Consider the following 25,121-nt stretch of genomic DNA (forward strand, 5'->3'; position numbering starts at 1 on the left):
CCCCAACACACCCCTAACCCTAACCACAACCCTAATTCCAACCCTAACCCTAAGGCTATGTGCCCACGTTGCGGATTCGTGTGAGATATTTCCGCACCATTTTTGAAAAATCTGCGGGTAAAAGGCACTGTGTTTTACCTGCGGATTTTCCGCGGATTTCCAGTGTTTTTTGTGCGGATTTCACCTGCGGATTCCTATTGAGGAACAGGTGTAAAACGCCGCGGAATCCGCACAAAGAATTGACATGCTGCGGAAAATACAACGCAGCGTTCCCGCGCGGTATTTTCCGCACCATGGGCACAGCGGATTTGGTTTTTCATATGTTTACATGGTACTGTAAACCTGATGGAACACTGCTGCGAATCCGCAGCCAAATCCGCACCGTGTGCACATAGCCTAATTCTAAAGGTATGTGCACACGCTGCGGAAAACGCTGCGGATCCGCAGCAGTTTCCCATGAGTGTACAGTTCAATGTAAACCTATGGGAAACAAAAATCGCTGTACACATGCTGCGGAAAAACTGCACGGAAACGCAGCGGTTTACATTCCGCAGCATGTCACTTCTTTGTGCGGATTCCGCAGCGGTTTTACAACTGCTCCAATAGAAAATCGCAATTGTAAAACCGCAGTGAAATGCGCAGAAAAAAACGCGGTAAATCCGCCATAAATCCGCAGCGGTTTAGCACTGCAGATTTATCAAATCCGCAGCGGAAAAATCCGCAGAGGACCAGAATACGTGTGCACATTCCTAACCCTAACCCTAACCCTAACCCTAGCCCTAACCCTACCCCTAACCCTAACCCTACCCCTAACCCTAACCCTAGCCCTACCCCTAACCCTACCCCTATTCTAATATTAGTGGAAAAAAAAAATTTCTTTATTTTTTTATTGTCCCTACCTATGGGGGTGACAAAGGGGGGGGGGGGGGGTCATTTATTATTTTTTTTATTTTGATCACTGAGATAGATTATATCTCAGTGATCAAAATGCACTTTGGAACGAATCTGCCGGCCGGCAGATTCGGCGGGCGCACTGCGCATGCGCCCGCCATTTTGGAAGATGGCGGCGCCCGGGAGAAGACGGACGGGACCACGGCTGGATCGGTAAGTATGATAGGGTGGGGGGGACCACGGGGGGGGGGATCGGAGCACGGGGGGGGGAATCGGAGCGCGGGAGGGGTGGAACGGAGCGCGGGGGGCGTGGAACGGAGCACGGGGGGGCTGGAATGGAGCACGGGGGGTGGAACGGAGCACGGGGGGGTGGATCGGAGTGCAGGGGGGGTGATTGGAGCACGGGGGGGTGATTGGAGCACGGGGGGAGCGGACACGAGCACGGGGGGGGAGCGGAGCACTGGACGGAGGGGAGCCGGAGCAGTGTACCGGCCAGATCGGGGGGGTGGGGGGGCGATCGGAGGGGTGGGGTGGGGGCACACTAGTATTTCCAGCCATGGCCGATGATATTGCAGCATCGGCCATGGCTGGATTGTAATATTTCACCCGTTATAATGGGTGAAATATTACAAATCGCTCTGATTGGCAGTTTCACTTTCAACAGCCAATCAGAGCGATCGTAGCCACGAGGGGGTGAAGCCACCCCCCCTGGGCTAAACTACCACTCCCCCTGTCCCTGCAGATCGGGTGAAATGGGAGTTAACCCTTTCATCCGGCCTGCAGGGACGCGATCTTTCTATGACGCCGCATAGGCGTCATGGGTCGGATTGGCACCGACTTTCATGACGCCTACGTGGCGTCAAAGGTCGGGAAGGGGTTAAGACTCTCCTCTTTCCTCCACTCATTACCTGTAGTAATGGTACCTGTTTAAACTTGTTATCAGTATAAAAAGACACCTGTGCACACCCTCAAACAGTCTGACTCCAAACTTCACTATAGTGAAGACCAAAGAGCTGTCAAAGGACACCAGAAACAAAATTGTAGCCCTGCACCAGGCTGGGAAGACTGAATCTGCAATAGCCAACCAGCTTGGAGTAAAGAAATCAACAGTGGGAGCAATAATTAGAAAATGGAAGACATACAAGACCACTGATAATCTCCCTCGATCTGGGGCTCCACGCAAAATCCCACCCCGTGGGGTCTGAATGATCACAAGAACGGTGAGCAAAAATCCCAGAACCACGCAGGGGGACCTAGTGAATGAACTGCAGAGAGCTGGGACCAATGTAACAAGGCCTACTGTTATGTAGGCAATCCAGTGACACAGTGTGCCAGCAATCAGAGCACATACAGTGATCTGACAATAACCCAAAAACAATAGAACGAGCTCTGAGACGTGGAATCTCTGTAGAATGCAATACCTGAACCTATCCTAAACACAACTAAAGGCAGCTGTGGATTGCGCCTGACACTACCTATGCAACTCGGCACAGCCTGAGGAGCTGACTAGCCTGAAGATAGAAAAACAAGCCTGACTTGCCTCAGAGAAATACCCCAAAGGAAAAGACAGCCCCCCACATATAATGACTGTTAGCAAGATGAAAAGACAAACGTAGGGATGAAATAGATTCAGCAAAGTGAGGCCCGATATTCTAGATAGAGCGAGGATAGCAAAGAGAACTTTGCAGTCTACAAAATACCCTAAAGCAAAAAACCACGCAAAGGGGGCAAAAAGACCCACCGTGCCGAACTAACGGCACGGCGGTACACCCTTTGCATCTCAGAGCTTCCAGCAAAACGAAATGACAAGCTGGACAAAAAAGTAGCAAAAAAAACAAAGAAGCACTTATCTAAGCAGAGCAGCAGGCCACAGGAAAGATCCAGAAGCTCAGATCCAACACTGGAACATTGACAAGGAGCAAGGAAGACAGAATCAGGTGGAGTTAAATAACAAAGCAGCCAACGAGCTCACCAGAACACCTGAGGGAGGAAGCTCAGAAGCTGCAGTACCACTTGTGACCACAGGAGTGAATTCAGCCACAGAATTCACAACAGTACCCCCCCCCCCCTTGAGGAGGGGTCACCGAACCCTCACCAGAGCCCCCAGGCCGACCAGGATGAGCCACATGAAAGGCACGAACAAGATCTGGAGCATGGACATCAGAGGCAAAAACCCAGGAATTATCTTCCTGAGCATAACCCTTCCATTTAACCAGATACTGGAGTTTCCGTCTAGAAACACGAGAATCCAAAATTTTCTCCACAATATACTCCAATTCCCCCTCCACCAAAACCGGGGCAGGAGGCTCAACAGATGGAACCATAGGTGCCACATATCTCCGCAACAACGACCTATGGAATACATTATGCATGGAAAAGGAGTCTGGGAGGGTCAAACGAAAAGACACAGGATTGAGAATCTCAGAAATCCTATACGAACCAATAAAACGAGGTTTAAATTTAGGAGAGGAAACCTTCATAGGAATATGACGAGAAGATAACCAAACCAGATCCCCAACACGAAGTCGGGGACCCACACGGCGTCTGCGATTAGCGAAAAGTTGAGCCTTCTCCTGGGACAAGGTCAAATTGTCCACTACCTGAGTCCAGATCTGCTGCAACCTGTCCACCACAGAATCCACCCCAGGACAGTCCGAAGACTCAACCTGTCCTGAAGAGAAACGAGGATGGAACCCAGAATTGCAGAAAAATGGAGAGACCAAGGTAGCCGAGCTGGCCCGATTATTAAGGGCGAACTCAGCCAACGGCAAAAAGGACACCCAATCATCCTGGTCAGCAGAAACAAAATATCTCAGATATGTTTCCAAGGACTGATTGGTTCGTTCGGTCTGGCCATTAGTCTGAGGATGGAAAGCCGAGGAAAAAGATAGGTCAATGCCCATCCTACCACAAAAGGCTCGCCAAAACCTTGAAACAAACTGGGAACCTCTGTCAGAAACAATATTCTCAGGAATGCCATGCAAACGAACCACATGCTGGAAGAACAAAGGCACCAAATCAGAGGAGGAAGGCAATTTAACCAAGGGCACCAGATGGACCATTTTAGAAAAGCGATCACAGACCACCCAAATGACTGACATCTTTTGAGAAACGGGAAGGTCAGAAATGAAATCCATCGAAATATGTGTCCAAGGCCTCTTTGGGACCGGCAAGGGCAAAAGCAACCCACTGGCACGTGAACAGCAGGGCTTAGCCCTAGCACAAATCCCACAGGACTGCACAAAAGTACGTACATCCCGTGACAGAGATGGCCACCAGAAGGATCTAGCCACTAACTCTCTGGTACCAAAGATTCCAGGATGACCAGCCAACACCGAACAATGAAGTTCAGAGATAACTTTACTAGTCCACCTATCAGGGACGAACAGTTTCTCCGCCGGACAACGATCAGGTTTATTAGCCTGAAATTTTTGCAACACTCGCCGCAAATCAGGGGAGATGGCAGACACAATGACTCCTTCCTTGAGGATACTCGCCGGCTCAGATGAACCCGGAGAGTCGGGCACAAAACTCCTAGACAGAGCATCCGCCTTCACATTTTTAGAGCCCGGAAGGTACGAAATCACAAAATCGAAGCGGGCAAAAAATAACGACCAACGGGCCTGTCTAGGATTCAAGCGCTTGGCAGACTCGAGATAAGTAAGGTTCTTATGATCAGTCAATACCACCACGCGATGCTTAGCTCCTTCAAGCCAATGACGCCATTCCTCGAATGCCCACTTCATGGCCAGCAACTCTCGGTTGCCCACATCATAATTACGCTCAGCAGCAGAAAACTTCCTGGAAAAGAAAGCACATGGTTTCATCACTGAGCAATCAGAACCTCTCTGTGACAAAACCGCCCCTGCTCCAATCTCAGAAGCATCCACCTCGACCTGGAACGGAAGAGAAACATCTGGTTGACACAACACAGGGGCAGAACAAAAACGATGCTTCAACTCCTGAAAAGCTTCCACAGCAGCAGAAGACCAATTAACCAAATCAGCACCCTTCTTGGTCAAATCGGTCAATGGTTTGGCAATGCTAGAAAAATTACAGATGAAGCGACGATAAAAATTAGCAAAGCCCAGGAATTTTTGCAGACTTTTCAGAGATGTCGGCTGAGTCCAATCCTGGATGGCTTGGACCTTAACCGGATCCATCTCGATAGTAGAAGGGGAAAAGATGAACCCCAAAAATGAGACTTTCTGCACACCGAAGAGACACTTTGATCCCTTCACAAACAAAGAATTAGCACGCAGGACCTGGAAAACCTTTCTGACCTGCTTCACATGAGAGTCCCAATCATCTGAGAAGATCAAAATGTCATCCAAGTAAACAATCAGGAATTTATCCAGATACTCACGGAAGATGTCATGCATAAAAGACTGAAACACAGATGGAGCATTGGCAAGTCCGAACGGCATCACTAGATACTCAAAATGACCCTCGGGCGTATTAAATGCAGTTTTCCATTCATCTCCTTGCCTGATTCTCACCAGATTATACGCACCACGAAGATCTATCTTAGTGAACCAACTAGCCCCCTTAATCTGAGCGAACAAGTCAGATAACAATGGCAAGGGATACTGAAATTTAACAGTGATCTTATTAAGAAGGCGGTAATCAATACACGGTCTCAGCGAACCATCCTTCTTGGCTACAAAAAAGAACCCTGCTCCCAGTGGTGATGACGATGGGCGAATATGTCCCTTCTCCAGGGATTCCTTCACATAACTGCGCATAGCGGCGTGTTCAGGCACGGATAAATTAAATAATCGACCTTTAGGGAATTTACTACCAGGAATCAAATTGATAGCACAATCACAATCCCTATGCGGAGGTAGGGCATCGGACTTGGGCTCTTCAAATACATCCTGATAATCAGACAAGAACTCTGGAACCTCAGAAGGAGTGGATGACGAAAAAGACAAAAATGGAACATCACCATGTACCCCCTGACAACCCCAGCTGGATACTGACATAGAGTTCCAATCCAATACTGGATTATGGGTTTGCAGCCATGGCAACCCCAACACGACCACATCATGCAGATTATGTAGCACCAGAAAGCGAATAACTTCCTGATGTGCAGGAGCCATGCACATGGTCAGCTGGGTCCAGTACTGAGGTTTATTCTTGGCCAAAGGTGTAGCATCAATTCCTCTCAACGGAATAGGACACCGCAAAGGCTCCAAGAAAAACCCACAACGTTTAGCATAATCCAAATCCATCAGATTCAGGGCAGCGCCTGAATCCACAAACGCCATGACAGAATACGATGACAAACAGCATATCAAGGTAATGGACAGAAGGAATTTGGATTGTACAGTACCAATGACGGCAGACCTATCGAACTGCTTAGTGCGCTTAGGACAATCAGAAATAGCATGAGTGGTATCACCACAGTAGAAACACAGACCATTCAGACGTCTGTGTTCTTGCCGTTCAACTCTGGTCATAGTCCTATCGCACTGCATAGGCTCAGGTTTAATCTTAGACAATACCGCCAAATGGTGCACAGATTTACTCTCGCGCAAGCGTCGACCGATCTGAATGGCCAAAGACATAGACTCATTCAAACCAGCAGGCATAGGAAAACCCACCATGACATCCTTAAGAGCCTCAGAGAGACCCTTTCTGAACAAAGCTGCCAGCGCAGATTCATTCCACAGAGTGAGTACTGACCACTTCCTAAATATCTGACAATATACTTCTATATCATCCTGACCCTGGCACAAAGCCAGCAAATTTTTCTCAGCCTGATCCACTGAATTAGGCTCATCGTAAAGCAATCCGAGCGCCAGGAAAAACGCATTGACATTACTCAATGCAGGGTCTCCTGGCGCAAGAGAAAATGCCCAGTCCTGAGGGTCGCCGCGCAAAAAAGAAATAATAATCAAAACCTGTTGAATAGGATTACCAGAAGAATGAGGTTTCAAGGCCAGAAATAGCTTACAATTATTTTTGAAATTAAGAAACTTAGTTCTATCACCAAAAAACAAATCAGGAATAGGAATTCTTGGTTCTAATATAGATTTCTGATCAATAGTATCTTGAATCCTTTGTACATTTGTAACGAGATTATCCATTGAAGAGCACAGACCCTGAATATCCATGTCCACACCTGTGTCCTGAAACACCCAAATGTCTGGGGGGAAAAAAAGACTGAACACAGAGCTGAGAAAAAAAAAATGATGTCAGAACTTCTTTTTTCCCTCTATTGAGAATCATTAGTTTTGGCTCCTTGTACTGTTATGTAGGCAATCCAGTGACACAGTGTGCCAGCAATCAGAGCACATACAGTGATCTGACAATAACCCAAAAACAATAGAACGAGCTCTGAGACGTGGAATCTCTGTAGACCGCAATACCTGAACCTATCTTAAACACAACTAAAGGCAGCTGTGGATTGCGCCTGACACTACCTATGCAACTCGGCACAGCCTGAGGAGCTGACTAGCCTGAAGATAGAAAAACAAGCCTGACTTGCCTCAGAGAAATACCCCAAAGGAAAAGGCAGCCCCCCACATATAATGACTGTTAGCAAGATGAAAAGACAAACGTAGGGATGAAATAGATTCAGCAAAGTGAGGCCCGATATTCTAGATAGAGCGAGGATAGCAAAGAGAACTTTGCAGTCTACAAAATACCCTAAAGCAAAAAACCACGCAAAGGGGGCAAAAAGACCCACCGTGCCGAACTAACGGCACGGCGGTACACCCTTTGCGTCTCAGAGCTTCCAGCAAAACGAAATGACAAGCTGGACAAAAAAAGTAGCAAAAAAAACAAAGAAGCACTTATCTAAGCAGAGCAGCAGGCCACAGGAAAGATCCAGAAGCTCAGATCCAACACTGGAACATTGACAAGGAGCAAGGAAGACAGAATCAGGTGGAGTTAAATAACAAAGCAGCCAACGAGCTCACCAGAACACCTGAGGGAGGAAGCTCAGAAGCTGCAGTACCACTTGTGACCACAGGAGTGAATTGAGCCACAGAATTCACAACAGCCTACCATAAGTAACACACTACGCCACCATGGACACAGATCCTGCCGTGCCAGACGTGTCCCACTGCTTAAGCCAGTACATGTCCGGGCCCGTCTGAAGTTTGCTAGAGAGCATTTGGATGATCCAGAGGAGTTTTGGGAGAATGTCCTATGGTCTGATGAAACCAAACTGGAACTGTTTGGTAGAAACACAACTTGTCATGTTTGGAGGAAAAAGAATTTTGAGTTGCATCCATCAAACACCATACCTACTGTAAAGCATGGTGGTGGAAACATCATGCTTTGGGGCTGTTTCTCTGCAAAGGGGCCAGGACGACTGATCCGGGTACATGAAAGAATGAATGGGGCCATGTATCGTGAGATTTTGAGTGCAAACCTCCTTCCATCAGCAAGGGCATTGAAGATGAAACGTGGCTGGGTCTTTCAACATGACAATGATCCAAAGCACACCGCCAGGGCAACGAAGGAGTGGCTTCGTAAGAAGCATTTCAAGGTCCTGGAGTGGCCTAGTGTTGTGAATTCTGTTGTCGAACTCCCTCCTGTGGTCATGAATGGTACTTCGGCGAGTTCTGTCCATGGACTTCCTCTGGTGGCTGTGAGTGGAGCTGCTGCTTCTGAGGTTCCTTACACAGGTGACGTGGTTTATCCTTTGGTTGGCTGCTCTATTTAACTCCACTCAGATCGTTACTCCATGCCAGCTGTCAATGTTCCTGCATTGGTTCAGTTCGCTCTTGGATCTTTCTGGTGACCTGTCTACTCCAGCAGAAGCTAAGATCCTGCTTGTTATTATTTGTTCATTGTTTCCTTGTCCAGTTGGCTATCATGATTTTGTCTTGCTAGCTGGAAGCTCTGGGATGCAGAGTGGCATCTCCGCACCGTTAGTCGGTGCGGAGGTCTTTTTGCACACTCTGCGTGGTCTTTGTAGTTTTTTGTGCTGACCGCAAAGATACCTTTCCTATCCTCTGTTTAGTAAGTCTGGCCTCCCTTTGCTGTAACCTGTTTCATTTCTGCGTTTGTGACTTTCATCTTTACTCACAGTCAATATATGTGGGGGGCTGCCTTTTCCTTTGGGGAATTTCTCTGAGGCAAGGTAGGCTTTATTTTCTATCTCTAGGGCTAGTTAGCTCTTAGGCTGTGAAGAGGCGTCTAGGGAGTCAGGAACGCTCCACGGCTATTTCTAGTTGTTGTGATAGGATTAGGGGTTGCGGTCAGCAGAGCTCCTACATCCCAGAGCTTGTCCTGTTGAGTTTAACTATCAGGTCGTGCCGGGTGCTCTTAACCACCAGGTCATAACAGCCTAGCCAGTCTCCAGATCTCAACCCTATAGAAAACCTTTGGAGGGAGTTGAAAGTCCGTGTTGCCAAGCGAAAAGCCAAAAACATCACTGCTCTAGAGGAGATCTGCATGGAGGAATGGGCCAACATACCAACAACAGTGTGTGGCAACCTTGTGAAGACTTACAGAAAACGTTTGACCTCTGTCATTGCCAACAAAGGATATATTACAAAGTATTGAGATGAAATTTTGTTTCTGACCAAATACTTATTTTCCACCATAATATGCAAATAAAATGTTAAAAAAAACAGACAATGTGATTTTCTGGATTTTTTTTTCTCAGTTTGTCTCCCATAGTTGAGGTCTACCTATGATGTAAATTACAGACGCCTCTCATCTTTTTAAGTGGTGGAACTTGCACTATTGCTGACTAAATACTTTTTTGCCCCACTGTATTTTAATAAGGCACATGATACAATCCTTACTTAGGATGGGAATATTTGAGATACGATGAATATTACTCTCTCATCCATCTTGTATTATCCATTGCCCTTTTCAACTAGAGCTGCAGGCCGCTTCATTTCTGGGTTAATTGTCCCTGCTTTGCCCTCATCCTTACCTTATGCCCATTTTCTATGCATTTTAATTATTTGTGTTATTTTCAAATAAAATTTCTGGTTTTAATTTTGTAGCATTGACTCAGTGTTCTCCTTTTGTAGATCTTCACAAGGTCTTTAGCTTTTGTCCTTGGGTCGATATGCACATGTCGGACCAAACCATGTTCATCTCTGGGACACAGAACCCGTCTCCTTCCTGAGCGGTATGATGGCTGGATATTCCCATCTTGTTTGTACTTGCATATACGGTTATTGTTTGTACAGATGAACAAGGCACCTTCAGGTATTTTGAAATTGTACCCAAGGATGAGCCAGACTTGTGCAATTCCACAATTCTCTTCATAATATCTTTGCTGATTTCTTGAGACTTCCCCATGATGCTACACAAAGAAGCAGTGTGTTTCAGGTGTGCATTAAAGGGACTCTGTCACCTGAATTTGGAGGGAACAATTTTCAGCCATAGAGGCGGGTTTTCGGGTGTTTGATTCACCCTTTCCTTACCCGCTGGCTGCATGCTGGCTGCAATATTGGATTGAAGTTCATTCTCTGTCCTCCGTAGTACATGCCTGCACAGTGCAATCTTGCCTTGCGCAGGCGTTTACTATGGAGGACAGAGAATGAACTTCAATCCAATATTGCAGCCAGCGGGTAAGGAAAGGGTAAATCAAACACCCGAAAACCCCGCCTCAATGGCTGAAAATTGTTCCCTCCAAATTCAGGTGACAGAGTCCCTTTAAAATACATCTACAGGCGTATAAGCATATACGGTATATGTTAAAGGCATAGTAATATTAGTGTATGTAAACTTTTGACTTTGCAGTAAGTATTAAAAATGCCTTGAAACATTTTCTCTCTCTCCTAATCTGGCATTTGGCAAAGATTAATAATTATGGTAATCCTAATTGACCTAACGCGGGAAAGGTTTATTCTGATTTCATGTCAGATATTGAGAAAAACATGCATACGTGTCTTGAAATATAGTGTATGTAAACTTCTGGTTTCAACTGTGCATACATAAAAGTATAGGTGCAGCACAAGTATAAGCTGAAAGAGACAGCGGGTACAAAGCAAAGCCTCCCAGGCAAAACCAAATCTCAATGTATATCCAAAAAGATAAAGGCAGAACTCTGTAGTGGAGACGGTTCACTCCAAATTTGGAACGAAACGTCGCCACTATGACTACAAGTCAAACAATCATATCTTCTTGGACCGTGGAGTGCGCTGCCTTTATCTTTTCAGATATAAACAATATATATATATTTATTAGTGGCATGTAAAAGTTTAGGCACCCCTGGTCAACATTAGTTATTATTAACAGTTAAGCAAGTTGAAGATGAAATCATCTATAAAAGGTCTAAAGTTAAAGTTAACAAATTTAATTAGCATTTTAGGCCAAAAAAAAAATACAATATATACACAAGTCATTTTTTACATTTTAAAAATTACAGAAAGAAAAATGGACCAATGCAAAAGTTTGGGCACCCTTGGAGCTATGGGTGGTCAGATAACTTTGTAGAAGGAAAAAACACCAGTCCACCTTTTTCGAGGAATTGGTTCAGAAGTCTGATCAGCGCCACTGCTCAGCGCCCAATATATGCAGGAGAAAGAAAAATCCAGCTTCCGATCCAGGGTTTACATAAAACAAACTCCTCTATTGCAAAAAAAAAATAAAAATATTTGACAAGACGACGAACAATTGCGCATCAACAATCTAAGGTGCGACGAGGGTGAGGGGGGACTTGGGGGTCTCAATACCAGAGACGTTTCGAGGAATTTGCTTAATATGTACCTGGATCGGAAGTTGGATCTTTCCTTTTTCTCGCTCAGATAACTCTGACCAGGCTAGAAGAAGATAGCAAAGCATTTTCAAGTTGCCCTGGCCTGAGATTGTAATTAAGAAATGGTAGTTACCAGGAAAAGCGGAGGTCAAGATAAGGTCTGGAAGACCAAGCAAAATTTCAGCAAGAGCTGCTAAAAGCATTGCTAGAGAGGCTAATCAGAACCTCCGCTTGACTGCAAAAGACCTTCAGAAAGATTTAGCAGACCCTGGAGTTGTGGTACATTGTTCTACTGTTCAGAGACACCTGCACAAATATGGCCTTCATGGATGAGTCATCAGAAGAAAACCTCTCCGTTATCCTCACCATAAAGTATACAATGAGAAAGCATGCAAAGGAACATCCAAACTGATGCGCTTTGGAAACAAGTCCTGTGGACAGATGAGTTTAAAATAGAACTCTTTGGCCACAATGAGCAAAAGCTATGTGTGGAGAAAAAGAAAAGAGCACGCAATATCAGGAAAAGAACATGTCACTAACCATTAAGCATGGGGGTGGATAAATCATACTTTGGGGTTGTGTTGCAGCCAATGGCACGGTGAACATTTCAAGGGTAGAGGGATGTTGTGAATTCTGTGGCAGAGCTCCCTCCTGTGGTCACAAGTGGTACTTCGGCTGATTCTCTCTGTGAGCTTCCGTTGGTGGAGGAGAGTGGTACTGCGGCTTCTGAGTTTCCTTCCTCAGGTGATGTGGTGAAGTCGTTAGGTGCTGCTCTATTTAACTCCACCTAGTGCTTTGATCCTGGCCTCCAGTCAATGTTCTAGTATTGGACCTGTTTCCTCCTGGATCGTTCCTGTGGCCTGCTGCTCTGCATAGCTAAGTTCCGCTTTTGCTATTTGTTTTCTGTTTTTTTCTGTCCAGCTTGCTTATTTGTTTTTTCTTGCTTGCTGGAAGCTCTGGGACGCAGAGGGTGTACCTCCGTGCCGTTAGTTCGGTACGGAGGGTCTTTTTGCCCCCTTTTGCGTGGTTGTTTGTAGGGTTTTGTGTTTACCGCAAAGTTACCTTTCCTATCCTCGCTCTGTTCAGAAAGTCGGGCCTCACTTTGCTAAATCTATTTCATCTCTACGTTTGTCTTTTCATCTTAACTCACAGTCATTATATGTGGGGGGCTGCCTTTTCCTTTGGGGTATTTCTCTGAGGCAAGGTAGGCTTATTTTCTATCTTCAGGCTAGCTAGTTTCTCAGGCTGTGCCGAGTTGCATAGGCAGAGTTAGGCTCAATCCACGGCTGCCTCTAGTGTGGTTGGAGAGGATTAGGGATTGCGGTCAGCAGAGTTCCCACGTCCCAGAGCTCGTTCTATGTTTTTGGGTTATTGTCAGGTCACTGTATGTGCTCTGACTTATATGTCCATTGTGGTACTGAATTACCAGATCATAACAGAGGGAAGAATGGATTCAATGAAATTTGAACAAGTTCTTGATGCAAACATACCGTAAGTAAAAAAAAAAAATGCTGAAGTTGAAAAGAGGATGACTTCTACACATGGATAATGGTCCTACATACGCGTCAAAATTCACAATAGACTACCTTAAAAGGCGTAAACTAAAGGTTTTACAATGGCCCTCACAATCCCGATAAGAACATCATTGGCAATATGCGGCAAAATAGCAATGTATGCAAGATGACCCAGGAATCTCACAGAACTGAAAGAATTTTCCAAGGAAGAATGGATGAAAATCCCTCAAAGAAGAACTGAGAGACTCTGGTTTGGCTACAAAAAGCGTTTACAAGCTGCGATGCTTGCTAAAGGGGGTGCTACTAGGTGCTAACCATGCAGGGGGCCCAAACTTTTGCATTGGCCCCATTTTACTTTTAGTAATTTTTAAAATGCAAAAGATGAAAGTATTTTTTCCCTGAAATACAAAGGCAAGTGATTTTATTTCTACATTCAGTCTCTCACAGTTGAAGTGTTCCTACGATAACAACTGCAGACCTTTCTATTCTTTGTAGGCGGGAAAACTTGCAAAATCGGCTGTGTATCAAATAATTATACACTACATATATCTCTATACAGCTGATAGACAGCCTGAATACATGTGAGGATTCCCTAGCAACCAGGCAACCCCCACATGTACTCAGGCTGGCTAGCAGCCGTAAATCATGCAGCTGCGTCAAGAAAAACTAAATCTCTGAGCAGTCACAAATACTCAGAGACCACCCGAGCAACGAGTATACTCGCTCATCACTACCGCTTACTAAAGGGACGGTCTAGTGACCGGTGGGGGAGCTCCAACTGCTGGGACATGCTCTCATTGGCTAAGTGAGATGGAGCAAAAGTACACACATGCTCAATTGCTGCTTCATTTATCCTTTATGGGGCTGCCGAGCACTACACTTGGCTTTTTTGGCAGGCTTATTGAGAAATATGGAGCGGCCATCAGGTGTCCAACCCGTCGCTTCATTTTGTAACAGAGATAAAAGTCATCAATCTGGAATAAAGTTTCCACATTCTGCCTATCAGGGGTTTCCCAGCACTCAGTCCCTCAGCGATCAGTTACCTGCACTTTTTTCTCTAGCAGATATTTCAGAAGCAGGTACCAGGAGTGGTTTACTTCTAACTCTATTAGGCCAATGCATCTGCAAGAATCTGATCTAACAAAATAGTTAGCACTGCGCTGCTTTGTATCGCGGGGGTCCTAGCTCCAAATCCCACCTAGGACACCATCTGCAAGGAGTTTGTATGTTCTGTGTTTCTGTGGGTTTTCTACCACATTCCAAGAATAAGACATTTAGATTGTGAGCCCCATTGGGGACAGCGATGAGAAAGTCTGAAGTTCTGGGTCATCATTTGTGGAGGAGGGTTAAAGGGAACCTGTCACCCACAGAATGGAAGATGAGCTAAGCCCACCGGCATCAGGGGCTTCCCACAGCATTCTGTAATGCAGTAGATAAGCCCCCGATGTATCCTGAAAGATGAGAAAAACAAGTTATACTATACTCACCTGGGAAGGTGGCGTTCCGGTCCGATGGGCGTTGCGGTCCGGTCCGGGGCCTCCTATCTTTATTTGATGACGTCCTCTTCTTGTCTTCATGCTGCGGTGCAGGCGTACTTTGTCTGCCCTGTTGAGGGTAGAGCAAAGTATTGCAGTGTGCAGGTGCCGGGAAAGGTCAGAGAGGCCCAGCGTCTGCGCACTGCAGTACTTTGCTCTGCACTCAACAGGGCAAATCAGTACGCCTGCACCGGAGCCGCAGCATGAAGACCAGAAGAGGACGTCATCAAATAAAGATAGGAGGCCCTGGAATGGACCGCAATGCCCATCGGACCGCCCGCCCAGGTGAGTATCATCTAACCTCTTTTTCTCATCTTTCAGGATACATCGGGGGCTTATCTACAGCATTACAGAATGCTGTAGATAAGCCACTGATGCCGTTGGGCTTAGCTCATCTTCCATTTTGGGGGTGACAGGTTCCCTTTAAGTCACTTTTTTTTTTTTAAATTTCCCCCCCTTCCTTTGAACTATATTCTTCAAAACAGCACCCCCTTCCTCCTACATCCTGCGCAAAATCTATTTTTTGTCTCTGACAAGCTTCCCCCAATGGCACAGAGTAACTGCTATACAGAGAATCAAGAGAAGGGAACCAAAGCCCTTTAGACGTAGTATTATTATTATTATTATTATTTTTATTTATTTTTTTTTTTAAACTAAGTTGCACTTGATAACTCAGGTGGAAACATCTGGGAAAGCTGCGCTGACGTAAACATTAGAAAACAAAAGACAACATCAAAGACGGCGGAAACGGATGATGAATCCGTCACAAATCAAGAAGTCATCGAGAGTCAGTCACAGGGAAACACTGGGGTTACAGGAATGAATGGGCCCAGAAGGTGGTGGAAGCCACACAGGCTGCAGGAGGACCACACACTGATTGGAAGGAGCCTGCTGCATGGACACAGAAGAAAACACCAGCACTCACGGATTCCAATGTCGGCCCGCATCCGCCCAGCGCTCTGACGGCTCGCCGCCTATGCACAGGGCATTCGGTCCAGCCGCGGAGGCAGGATGCTTAGGCCTCTCCGTTTACCGGTCAGCGCTAGGACGCTGCAGGACATGGCCGCGGCTCTCAGCCTTGGAGCGGGCGGCAGCACACGGCCGGGAATCAGCTGCACCGTTACAGCACACGGATGGATGTGCGCGAGGATGCGCTGACTGACTGCTGCTTCCCATTCAAATCAATAGCCTGCTCTGCGCGTACACGTAGACAAATGAAGCCGTACGTACATGTCTCCCTCCCGTCATCCCTCGCAGCCTGTCCACTGTGGCTCCATGTCCAGCTCTCGTGGAGCCGCTCCGTCCGCTGTTCCCATTCACATCACAACCCTGGAGACTGCACGGCCCTCAACACGAAAGCCCGGGGTAGACGAGAAAGCCTAGTGGACGAAAGGACCTGTGATGATGTCATGGACATGTGAATAGTCACGTGCTGAGGAGGAGGAGCTAGACGGTGTGACGGCCGGCGGATTCATATGGCTTTATCTATCACAGTTATTTATAAAAATAGCATGAGGAGAAGAGAAGTGACCCCAAAACTTGTCTGTGCCACTGCTGCGCCCAACTAGCTGTGCACTGTGCTGTGCCCAACTATCCGTATATTGTGCTGTGCCCAACTATCCATACACTGTGCTGTGCCCAACTATCCGTATATTGTGCTGTGCCCAACTATCCATACACTGTGCTGTGCCCAACTATCCATACACTGTGCTGTGCCCAACTATCCGTATAGTGTGCTGTGCCCAACTATCCATACATCGCTGTGCCCAACTATCCATACACTGTGCTGTGCCCAACTATCCGTATATTGTGCTGTGCCCAACTATCCATATACCACTGTGCCCAACTATCCATACACTGTGCTGTGCCCAACTATCCGTATATTGTGCTGTGCCCAACTATCCATATACCACTGTGCCCAACTATCCATACACTGTGCTGTGCCCAACTATCCGTATATTGTGCTGTGCCCAACTATCCATATACCGCTGTGCCCAACTATCCGTATATTGTGCTGTGCCCAACTATCCATACACCGCTGTGCCCAACTATCCATACACTGTGCTGTGCCCAACTATCCGTATATTGTGCTATGCCCAACTATCCATATACCGCTGTGCCCAACTATCCATACACTGTGCTGTGCCCAATTATCCGTATATTGTGCTGTGCCCAACTATCCATATACCGCTGTGCCCAACTATCCATACACTGCTGTGCCCAACTATCCATACACTGCTGTGCCCAACTATCCATACACTGCTGCGCCCAACAAATCTGTACACTGTCCTGTGCCCAACTATCTGTACACTGTCCTGTGCCCAACTATCTGTACACTGTCCTGTGCCCAACTATCTGTACACTGTCCTGTGCCCAACTATCTGTACACTGTCCTGTGCCCAACTATCTGTACACTGTCCTGTGCCCAACTATCTATACACTGTGCTGTGCCCAACTATCCATACACCGCTGTGCCCAACTATCCATACAAATAAAAAAGTAGAAAAAACGCAATAGCACTCACCAATCAGTAGCAATTCAAACGTCCTTTATTGGAGCATATAGCAAAACATCTTCGCGGATCAAGGGAGGGAGTGAGAGAGGGAGTGCGACAGGCAAGACGACGACGGCCGTTTCACGCTAATACCAAGCGCTTCCACGGGTCTGAGACGTTTGAATTGCCACTGATTGGTGAGTGCTATTGCGTTTTTTCTACTTTTTTATTTATATGGACACTTTGTTTCACGCAAGCACCGCCTTTCAGCTGACCGGACTACCTATTGTTGGGAAACTCTCCACATCGAGTTATTAATCTCTGGAAAGTCGAGCTGTGCCGCTTACTTTTTTTCTTTTCTTGGTTCCAACTATCCATACACTGCTGCACCCAACTATCCGTACACTGTCCTGTGCCCAACTATCCATTCACTGTGCTGTGGCCAACTATCCATACACTGTGCTGTGGCCAACTATCCATTCACTGTGCTGTGCCCAACTATCCGTATATTGTGCTATGCCCAACTATCCATACACCGCTGTGCCCGACTATCCATACACTGCTGCACCCAACTATCTGTACACTGTCCTGTGCCCAACTATCCATTCACTGTGCTGTGGCCAACTATCCATTCACTGTGCTGTGCCCAACTATCCGTATATTGTGCTATGCCCAACTATCCATACACCGCTGTGCCCGACTATCCATACACTGCTGCACCCAACTATCTGTACACTGTCCTGTGCCCAACTATCCATACACTGTGCTGTGTCCAACTATCCGTATATTGTGCTATGCCCAACTATCCATACACCGCTGTGCCCGACTATCCATACACTGCTGCACCCAACTATCTGTACACTGTCGTGTGCCCAACTATCCATACACTGTGCTGTGACCAACTATCCATACACTGTGCTGTGCCCAACTATCCGTATATTGTGCTATGCCCAACTATCCATACACCGCTGTGCCCAACTATCCATACACTGCTGCACCCAACTATCTGTACACTGTCCTGTGCCCAACTATCCATACACTGCTGCACCCAACTATCTGTACACTGTCCTGTGCCCAACTATCTGTACACTGTGCTGTGCCCAACTATCCGTATATTGTGCTTTGCCCAACTATCCATACACCGCTGTGCCCAACTATCCATACACTGTGCTGTGCCCAACTATCCATACACTGGGCTGTGCCCAACTATCCGTATATTGTGCTGTGCCCAACTATCCATACACCGCTGTGCCAAACTATCCATACACTGTGCTGTGCCCAACTATCCGTATATTGTGCTGTGCCCAACTATCCATACACTGCTGTGCCAAACTATCCATACACTGTGCTGTGCCCAACTATCCATACACTGCTGTGCCAAACTATCCATACACTGCTGTGCCCAACTATCCATACACTGTGCTGTGCCCAACTATCCATACACTGTGTTGTGCCCAACTATCCATACACTGTGCTGTGCCCAACTATCCATACACTGCTGCACCCAACTATCCATACTCTGTGCTGTGCCCAACTATCCATACACTGTGCTGTGCCCAACTATCCATACACTGTGTTGTGCCCAACTATCCATACACTGTGCTGTGCCCAACTATCCATACACTGCTGCACCCAACTATCCATACACTGTGCTGTGCCCAACTATCCATACACTGTGCTGTGCCCAACTATCCATACACAGCTGCACCCAACTATCTGTACACTGCTGTGCCAAATTATCTGTACACTGCGGTGCCAAACTATCCATACACTGCTGTGCCAAACAAACTATCCATACACTGTGCTGCGCCCAACTATCTGTATATTGTGCTGTGCCAAACTATCCATACACTGTGCTGTGCCCAACTATCCATACACTGTGCTGTGCCCAACTATCCATACACTGTGCTGTGCCCAACTATCCATACACTGCTGTGCTAAACTATCCATACACTGTGCTGTGCCCAACTATCCATACACTGCTGCACCCAACTATCTGTACACTGTCCTGTGCCCAACTATCCATACACTGTGCTGTGCCCAACTATCCATATACTGTGCTGTGCCCAACTATCCATACACAGCTGCACCCAACTATCTGTACACTGTCCTGTGCCCAACTATCCATACACTGTGCTGTGCCAAACTATCCATACACTGTACTGTGCCCAACTATCCATACACTGTGCCAAACTAGCCATACACTGCTGTGCCAAACTATCCATACACTGTGCTGTGCCCAACTATCCATACACTGCTGTGCCAAACTATCCATACACTGTGCTGTGCCCAACTATCCATACACTGCTGCACCCAACTATCTGTACACTGTCCTGTGCCCAACTATCCATACACTGTGCTGTGCCCAACTATCCATATACTGCTGTGCCAGACTAGCCATACACTGTGCTGTGCCCAACTATCCATACACTGCTGCGCCCAACTATCTGTACACTGTCCTGTGCCCAACTATTCATACACTGCTGTGCCAAGCTATCCATACACTGTGCTGTGCCCAACTATCCATACACTGCTGCGCCCAACTATCCATACACTGCTGCGCCCAACTATCTGTACACTGTCCTGTGCCCAACTATCCATACAGTGCTGTGCCAAGCTATCCATATGGAGCGCCCCCAGACACAGGGCCACAGGTTCTCGGTACCGGTCCTCTCTGTCTCGGTGCTGGGGTTGTCACGGCGGCTGGACCCGGTCCGTGACCCTGCTAAGGGGCGTCCAATAAAAGGGGTGATGGTAGTTTGTCAAGGGTTCGTGACGCCACCTGTGGTATTCGGTCAGGGTGACCGACGCTGCTTAGGGGTCCGCTGGGAGTGATGGAATGGCAGCTAGATGGTATACCTTCCCACAGGTGAAGTATATCCCCAGGGCTTCCCAGTAGTGTAGGTGGCGATGGTGTGAGGCGCCGTTAATAACGAGGACACAGGGTTGCAGTCTCTTTACCTTTTACTGAAGACTTCGGGATCCTCAATCCAGAGCACTGTTAACAGGGCTGTCCGAGACCAGCCGGTCTGAAGGCACATCCAGAGTTCCCTTTGCAGGTGGAAATCCGTGCCTACCACTAGCGCCTGTGTGTTGTAGTCCTTCCCTGCTGAGCATTCGGGAAAGTCCTCACAACTTCTGTTCTCGTTCTTTCTCTCTCTCTCTCCGTCCCCCAAGTTTATATGTTTAGGGCGCACCCGTTTGACGGGAAAGCTTGGAGCTATTCTGGGACCCTAGAGACGCCCCTCTCCACGCTTGCCCCCTATGTCTGCTTAGGTGATGTATGGTAGACAGCCAACCTACAACTAACTGTCCTGCGGTATTTGAAGTAAGGCATAGATTCAGTTACTTCCTCGGTGTTCCGGTAACCGGCTACACGCCTCAGTAGGAAGTTGCCGTTCTCGAGGCACGACTCCTACTGGCTCTCCTTTGTGCTTGGTCTCGTTTCTCACTTTCCACAATATCCTTCTCTTCGTGTCCTTTCTTAGGATACCGTCGCAAGGTAGTGCAGGAGCGGTTCCGTTGCTTTCTATTCGTTCTGCTAGGCCCCTGTCAGGAACCCACCCCTGACAGGTCCTCCCTGGAGCTCTCCCAGGCTGCGTTCTGTTCTAACTTCCTATCCGACTCCCAGTTTTACCAGTGTGAGGAGTGGCCTAATACATAGTGCCTTTTGCTCCCCCTGGTGGCCGGAGTGTGAAGTGTAATGTGTGCTTGTGATACCTGGTCAGTTGAACTCCTTTAGTGCAATCAGACATAACATCACTCCCCTTAGTGGCAGAGCGACATTACTGCAACGACCAGGACTCTGGGGCGCTGCACTCCCCCCCGGTTAAATCCAGTACTCCCGGACTGGGAAAAGAAGAACAACAATACATGTTAGAAAAAGACATACAAATTTTTGAAATGCTATGAACAATGTAAACATTATAATGCTTCCCTTTATGGGAGGTGAGGTCACTTGAACGTTACAAACGGAAACATGTTTAAATATTTTAAATAACATTCTATTCTATGAACTAAAAATAATTCTTATTACGCAGCCGGGCATTCTACTAAGTGCACATTTTTTAACAATAATTTAACTTCTCCTTTAAGGGCGTATAAGCTGAACCCACTAAAGGCTTACTATAAAACATTACAGTACAAATCTAACGTTTTCTTTACTTCTAACTTCACACATATGCAGGACCGCCTGGCTATTCGTCCGGGCCTACTGCCTCTCTTCTTCTTGGTTCACAGCAACCATCTCTCTATGGTTCTAAGACTCACTAACCCCTATGGGTTCACTTTCTAGCTCTCTAGCTACATGGCATCTACTATGCAAACATTATCACTATCTTACTACTTAAGGCATCATTATCAAAAAGCAACAAATAACATTCCCTTAAGAGGGGAAAATCAGTCTTCTCTGAGATAGTGCAACAATCATCAAGTCACTAAGGAACTGCAAGACACAAGAAACTTCCACGTCGTCATCAGGAATCATTTCTTCGCAAAGTCTTCTTTCCTTATAAAACCAGTAGGGAGCACCTGAAGGTGCAAACTATTTACAAAACTATTTACAAAACCAAAACCAGTTCGTGAATCATTCACCGTCCATGTCTCGGTAGTCTCATGATAACCACACAACTTTAGAAACAATAGGGATCCCGGGTAAACTAAGGGATCCCTTTAAGAGTTAACCCTTAAACGGGTCTAAGCAGCAAAAGAGCAGGAAACAGTTAACTATTTATATATTCGGGGTTTCGAGGTTCATTGCTATAGTAGGTTGCAAGACATCAGTCGGTAGTGAACACTTCCTGGCCGGGGAAGGTCTGGATCCATGCTCTCATCCGATTCGGTATCAATGTCACTAATCGGTCTTTCAGGTATAATCTGGGTTCGAATGTCAATTTTGGTAGTAGGTTCAGTAGCGGCAATAACGCCCACTGTGGTAGTAGTATTAGGATTTGTCAGTTCAGAGTTAGTCTTAGTCATGGCAGCAGGTGGCGCTGCTACGGGGCCTACCAGTAGGTCTTCTGTCACTGGGGCAGGGTCGTTCTTCATACCTGCTTCAGATGCGGTCCCTCCAGTGCCGGCCTGCTCCGTCTCCGCTGGGATCTGGAACGCTGACTGCGGGGCCTTGCGCTGTGGCGTTGTCATCTCTGTTTGCAGAATCTCGCTTTCCGGCAGGGCCTTGCTTTCTGGCTTCAGAGAGCTGGAACTTCTTTCTTGCTCTGGACCAGACGAGGCTGCAGACAGACGTCTGGTGAGGCCCCTGATGACGGTCTCCTTCCACCCGACCTCAGTGCTCAGCTGAGTTCGCCGGAGTTGATCGCTGAGCTCGTCCACTCCGGCCTGCAGGAAGTCGGGGCCAACAGGTGACGCCTGGCCACGGTATCTCTCTGGGTAGCTGGGGGAGTCCTCGGTTCCGACCCAACGCTCCGATCCCAGGCGGCTGGCCATGGCGTCTCCCACGTGGCTCACTTCTTCTCCCTCCTTGTCCTTATCCCGCTCTCTCCTTCGTGGGCGGTTTCGTTTCTTTGGTCTCCGCCCCATTGAGGATCAGGAGGCGGATCTCGGCTGCTGACGGACACGTCCTCAACGTACAGAAATATTTAGACTGGGTGGCCATTACTTTTCGCGCTTCTCAGTTCGTCCACGCCCACAACTCCACGCCCTTCTTCTTCTCCTGCGCTCCTCGTGGCGCGGCACTGGCGGCGTTTTTGACGGGAATCTTGGCGGCAAATAGCAATACTCAGTCTTTGCAATAAATCACAGTTCAAGCACAATTCAGACACAGTTCCAAGGCACACATGACCTGATTCTTCAGGCTTAAGTGCATCCTGTTCGTGACGCCAAGACACAGAGCCACAGGTTCTCGGTACCGGTACTCTCTGTCTCGGTGCTGGGGTTGTCACGGTGGCTGGACCCGGTCTGTGACCCTGCTAAGGGGCGTCCAATAAAAGGGGTGATGGTAGTTTGTCAAGGGTTCGTGACGCCACCTGTGGTATTCGGTCAGGGTGACCGACGCTGCTTAGGGGTCTGCTAGGGGTGATGGAATGGCAGCTAGATGGTATACCTTCCCACAGGTGAAGTATATCCCCAGGGCTTCCCAGTAGTGTAGGCGGCGATGATGTGAGGCGCCGTTAATAACAAGGACACAGGGCTGCAGTCTCTTTACCTTTTACTGAAGACTTCGGGATCCTCAATCCAGAGCACTGCTAACAGGGCTGTCTGAGACCGGCCGGTCCGAAGGCACATCCAGAGTTCCCTTTGCAGGTGGAAATCAGTGCCTACCACTAGCGCCTGTGTGTTGTAGTTCTTCCCTGCTGAGCATTCGGGATAGTCCTCACAACTTCTGTTCTCATTCTTTCTCTCTCTCTCTCCGTCCCCCAAGTTTATCTGGATAGGACGGACCCTAGAGACGCCCCTCTCCACACTTGCCCCCTATGTCTGCTTAGGTGATGTATGGTAGCCAGCCAACCTATAATTAACTGTCCTGCGGTATTTGAAGTAAGGCATAGAGTCAGTTACTTCCTCGGTGTTCCGGTAACCGGCTACGCGCCTCAGTAGGAAGTTGCCGTTCTCGAGGCACAACTCCTACTGGCTCTCCTTTGTGCTTGATCTCGTTTCTCACTTTCCACAATATGCTTCTCTTCGTGTCCTTTCTTAGGATACCGCCGCAAGGTAGTGCAGGCACGGTTCCGTTGCTTTCTATTCGTTCTGCTAGGCCCCTGTCAGGAACCCACCCCTGACAGGTCCTCCCTGGAGCTCTCCCAGGCTGCGTTCTGTTCTAACTTCCTATCCGACCCCCAGTTTTACCAGTGTGAGGAGTGGCCTAATACATAGTGCCTTTTGCTCCCCCTGGTGGCCGGAGTGTGAAGTGTAATGTGTGCTTGTGATACCTGGTCAGGTGAACTCCTTTAGTGCAATCAGACATAACATCACTCCCCTTAGTGGCAAAGCGACATTACTGCAACGACCAGGACTCTGGGGTGCTGCACATACACTGTGCTGTGCCCAACTATCCATACACTGCTGCGCCCAACTATCCATACACTGTGCTGCGCCCAAATATCCGCACACTGTGCTGCGCCCAACTATCCGTACACTGTGCTGCGCCCAAATATCCGTACACTGTGCTGCGCCCAACTATTCGTACACTGCTGCGCCCAACTATCTGTACACTGTGCTGCACCCAACTATCCCTACACTGTACTGCCCCCAACTATCCATACACTGTACTGTGTCCAACTATCCATACACTGCCCAACTATCCGTATGTTGTGCTGTGCCCAACTATTCATACACTGTACTGTGCCCAACTATCCGTACACTGTGCTGTGCCCACCTATCCGTTCACTGTACTGTGCCCAACTATCCATAAACTGTGCTGCGCCCACCTATCCATACACTGTGCTGTGCCCACCTATACATACATTGTACTGTGCCCAACTATCCATACACTGTACTGTGCCCAACTATTCGTACACTGTACTGTGGCCAACTATCCGTACACTGCGCTGCATCCACTTATCCATACACTGTACTGTGCCCAACTATCCATACACTGTGCTGTGCCCACCTATCCATACACTGTACTGTGGCCAACTATCCATACACTGTACTGTGGCCAACTATTCATACACTGTGCTGCGCCCAACTATCCATACACAGAGCTGCAACCACCTGTCCATACACTGTACTGTGCCCAACTGTCCGTACACAGTGCTGTGCTCAACTATCCATACACTGTACTGTGCCCACCTTTTCATACACTGTGCTGTGCCCAAATATCCATACACTGTACTGTGCCCAACTATCCATACACAGAGCTGCGACGACCTATCCGTACAGTGTGCTGTGCCCAACTATCCGTACACAGTGCTGTGCCCAACTATCCATACACTGTACCGTACTCAACTGTCCATACACTGTACTGTGCCCACCTTTTCATATACTGTGCTGTGCCCAACCATCCATACTGTAGGAAACTGCAGAGGCGGTGAAACGCGCGTCAAGGTGCG

General features: G+C 47.6%; 1 protein-coding gene across 1 annotated transcript in view; it reads right to left on the reverse strand.

The window, feature by feature from the left end:
- FRS3 (fibroblast growth factor receptor substrate 3) overlaps nucleotides 1–16,013 on the reverse strand; it is a 74,432-nt gene extending 58,419 nt beyond the window's left edge. Inside the window, exon 1 of the mRNA XM_069756381.1 lies at nucleotides 15,849–16,013. The gene's annotated coding sequence lies outside the window, so the exon portion shown is untranslated. The remainder of the gene's footprint in view (nucleotides 1–15,848) is intronic.
- Nucleotides 16,014–25,121: the final 9,108 nt, after the last annotated feature.

Source organism: Ranitomeya imitator, chromosome 3 (assembly GCF_032444005.1).
Source record: "Ranitomeya imitator isolate aRanImi1 chromosome 3, aRanImi1.pri, whole genome shotgun sequence".
NCBI classification, from domain to species: domain Eukaryota; kingdom Metazoa; phylum Chordata; class Amphibia; order Anura; family Dendrobatidae; genus Ranitomeya; species Ranitomeya imitator.